The following is a 4,853-nucleotide window of genomic DNA, read 5'->3' on the forward strand; positions in this document are numbered from 1 at the left end:
AATAACCAGTTGATTTTAATCTTCACAACAGAAATCACCAGCTGATTATAATCTTCTCCGCACAAATCACCAGCTGATTTTTGTCTTCACAACAGAAATCACCAGCTGGTTCCAGTCACCCACACATAAATCACCAGCTGATTCCAGTCTTCAGCACAGAAATCACCAGCTGATTCCAGGCTTCACCACAGAAATCACAAGGTGATTCTAATCACCACCACAGAAATCACCAGCTGATTCCAGTCTTCACCTTGAAATCATCAACTGATTCCAGTCTTCACCACACAAATCACTAGCTGATTCTAGTCTTCACCACAGAAATCTTCAGCTGATCCTAATCTTCACCACAGGAATTACCAGCTGATTTTAATCTTCACCACAGAAAGCACCAGCTGATTCCAGTCTTCACCATAGAAATCATCAGCTGATTCCAATCTTCCCCACAAAAATCAGCAGCAGATTCTAGTCTTCAACACAGAAAGCACCAGCTGATTGTAGTCTTCACCACAGAAATCACCAGCTGATTCTAGTCTCCACCACATAAGTCACCAGCTGATTCCAGTCACCCCCACATAAATCACCAGCTGATTCCAGTCGTCAGCACAGAAAGCACCAGCTGATTCCAGTCTTCACCACAGAAAGCACCAGCTGTTTCTAGTCTTCACCACATAAGTCACCAGCTGATTCCAGTCACCCCCACATAAATCACCAGCTGATTCCAGTCGTCAGCACAGAAATCACCAGCTGATTCCAGGCTTCACCACAGAAATTGCCTGTTGTTTCGAATCACCACCACGGAAATTGCCAACTGATTCCAGTCTTCTCCTTGAAATCATGAGCTGATTCCATTCTTCACCACAGCAATCACCAGCTGATTCTAGTCTTCACCACAGAAATCACCAGCTGATTCTAATCTTCACCATAGAAATCACCAGCTGATTGTAGTCTTAACCACAGAAATAACCAGTTGATTTTAATCTTCACAACAGAAATCACCAGCTGATTATAATCTTCTCCGCACAAATCACCAGCTGATTTTTGTCTTCACAACAGAAATCACCAGCTGATTCCAGTCACCCACACATAAATCACCAGCTGATTCCAGTCTTCAGCACAGAAATCACCAGCTGATTCCAGGCTTCACCACAGAAATCACAAGCTGATTCTAATCACCACCACAGAAATCGCCAGCTGATTCCAGTCTTCACCTTGAAATCATCAACTGATTCCAGTCTTCACCACACAAATCACTAGCTGATTCTAGTCTTCACCACAGAAATCTTCAGCTGATTCTAATCTTCACCACAGGAATTACCAGCTGATTTTAACCTTCGCCACAGAAAGCACCAGCTGATTCCAGTCTTCACCATAGAAATCATCAACTGATTCCAGTCTTCCCCACAAAAATCAGCAGCAGATTCTAGTCTTCAACACAGAAAGCACCAGCTGATTGTAGTCTTCACAACAGAAATCACCAGCTGATTCTAGTCTCCACCACATAAGTCACCAGCTGATTCCAGTCACCCCCACATAAATCACCAGCTGATTCCAGTCGTCAGCACAGAAAGCACCAGCTGATTCCAGTCTTCACCACAGAAAGCACCAGCTGTTTCTAGTCTTCACCACATAAGTCACCAGCTGATTCCAGTCACCCCCACATAAATCACCAGCTGATTCCAGTCGTCAGCACAGAAATCACCAGCTGATTCCAGGCTTCACCACAGAAATTGCCAGTTGTTTCGAATCACCACCACGGAAATTGCCAACTGATTCCAGTCTTCACCTTGAAATCATGAGCTGATTCCATTCTTCACCATAGCAATCACCAATGGATTCTTATCTCTCCCGCAGAAATCACCAGCTGATTCTAATCATCACCACAGAAATGACCAGCTGATTCCAGTCTTCACCACAAAATTCATCAACTGATTCCAGTCTTCACCACACAAATCACCAGCTGATTCTAGACTTCACCACAGAAATCATCAGCTGATTCTAATCTTCACCACAGGAATCACCAGCTTATTTTAATCTTCGCCACATAAAGCACCAGTTGATTCCAGTCTTCACCATGGAAGTCATCAGCCGATTCTAGCATCCCCCAGAGAAATCACCAGCTGATTCCAATCTTCACCACAGAAGTCACCAGCTGAACACAGTCTTCACCACAGAAATCACCAGCTGATTCAAGTCTCCACCACAGAAAGCACCAGCTGATTCTAGTCTTCACCACAGAAATCACCAGCTGATTCTAGTCTGCCCCACGGAAATGAACAGCTGATTCCAGTCTTCACAACAGAATTCACCAGCGGATTCCAGTCTTCACCACAGAAATCACCAGCTGATTCCAGGCTTCACCACACAAATCACCAGCTGATTCCAATCTTCACCACACAAGTTACCAGCTCATTCTAGTCTTTGCCACAAAAATCACCAGCTGATTCCAATCTTCACCACAGAACTCACCAGCTGGTTTTAATCTTCACCACAAAAATCCCCAAGTGATTCTAGTCTCCCCCACAGAAATCACCAGCTGATTCCAATCTTCAACACAGAAATCACCAGCTGATTCTAGTCTCCCAAACAGAAATCACCAGCTGATTCCAGTCTTCACAACAGAAATCAGCAGCTGATTCCAGTCTTCACCACAGAAATCACCAGCTGATTCTAGTCTCCAGAACATAAATCGCCAGCTGATTCCAGTCATCAACACAGAAATCACCAGCTGATTCCAGTCTTCACCACACTAATCACCAGCTGATTCTAGGCTTCACCGCAGAAATCACCAGCTGATTCCAGACTCCCCCACGGAAATCATCAGCTGATTCCATTCTTCACCACAGAAATCACCAAAGGATTCTAATCTCCACCACAGAAATCACCAGCTGATTCTAATCACCAGCACAGAAATCACCTGCTGATTCCAGTCTTAAGCACAGAAATCACCAGCTGATTCAAGTCTCACCCACAGAAACCAGCAGCTGATTCCAGTCTTCACCAAGAACACACCAGCTGATTCCAGTCATCACCACAAAAATCAGCAGCTGATTCCAGTCTTCACCACAGAAACCACCAGCTGATTCCAGTCTTCACCACAGAAATCACCAGCTGATTCTAGTCTCCCCCACAGAAATCGCCAGCTGATTCCAGTCGTCACCACAGAAATCACCAGCTGATTCCAGTCTTCACCACATTAATCACCAGCTGATTCTAATCAGCACCACAGAAATCACCAGCTGATTCCAGTCTTCATCACAGAAATCACCAGCTGATTCCAGTCTTCACCACAGAAATCACCAGCTGATTCCAGTCTTCACCACAGAAATCACCAGCTGATTCTAATCTTCACCACAGAAATCACCAGCTGATTATACTCTACTCCACAGAAACCACCAGGTGATTCCAGTCTTCACCACACTAATCACCAGCTGATTGTAGTCTTCACCACAGAAATCACCAGCTGATTGTAGTCTTCACCACAAAAATTACGAGCAGATTCTAGTCTTCACCACAGAAAGCACCAGCTGATTCCAGTCTACCCACAGAAATCAGCAGCTGATTCTAGTCTCCCCCACAGAAATCATCAGCTGATTCGAGTCATCACCACAGAAATCACCAGCTGATTCCAGTCATCACCCACAGAAATCACAGCTGATTCTAATCATAACCACAGAAATCACCAGCTGATTCCAGTCTCCCCCACAGAAATCACCAGCTGATTCTAGTCTCCCCCATAGAAATCACCAGCTGAATCCAGTCTTCACCACAGAAATCACCAGCTGATTCTAGTCTACTCCACAGAAATCACCAGCTGATTCCAGTCTTCACCACACAAATCACCAGCTGATTCTAGCCTTTACCACAGAAATCACCAGCTGAATCTAATCTTCACCACAGGAATCACCAGCTCATTTTAATCTACACCAGATGACATGAAGCTTTTCATACATGTGGAAACGACTTATGAAATGAAATTGGTTGGCCTGCTGGTGGCGCTGTCCAGGGATAGTATCAATCCTTGGGCATGGGTCCAGCTTGCTCAGGACATTCACAGAATCACAGAAACCCCACAATGCAGATAGAGGCCATTTCGGCCCATCGAGCCTGCACCGACACATATCCCTCCCGATCCCCGTAACCCCTACACCAACACATATCCCACCCTATCCCCGTAACCCCACATATTTAATCCCCCTAACACTAAGGGTCAATTTTTATCATAGCCAATCAACCTAACCCACACATCTTTGGACTGTGGGAGGAAACCGGAGCACCTGGAGGAAACCCACGCAAACACGGGGAGTATGTGCAAACTCCACACAGACAGTCACCCGAGGCTGGATTCGAACCCGGGTCCCTGGCGCTGTGAGGCAACAGTGCTTACCACTATGCCACCGTGCCACATTCTTTAAGAGGAACTAGTGAAGGACACAAATGCATCTCCATGTTGAAAAACTGTTGAGGAAAGCCTTTTTTAATACTTAGACCAAGTGCCTAGTAGTTTTATTATGTCACCACAGAAATCAGCAGCTGATTCCAGTCATTGCCACAGAAATCACTAAATGATTCTAAACTCCCTCACAGAAATCACCAGCAGTTTCTAATCATCACCGCAGAAATCACCAGCTGATTCCAGTCTTCACCACAAAAATCACCAGCTGATTCCAGTCTTCACCACAGACATCACCAGCTGATTCTAGTCTTCACCACAGAAATCACCAGCTGATTCTAATCTTCACCACAGAAATCACCATCTGATTCTAATCTTAACCACAGAAATAACCAGTTGATTTTAATCTTCACAACAGAAATCACCAGCTGATTATAATCATCTCCGCACAAATCACCAGCTG

The sequence above is a fragment of the Somniosus microcephalus genome, chromosome 2, assembly GCF_052327205.1.
Source record: "Somniosus microcephalus isolate GS21.2 chromosome 2, FLI_Smic_1.0, whole genome shotgun sequence".
Classification (NCBI taxonomy): Eukaryota; Metazoa; Chordata; class Chondrichthyes; order Squaliformes; family Somniosidae; genus Somniosus; species Somniosus microcephalus.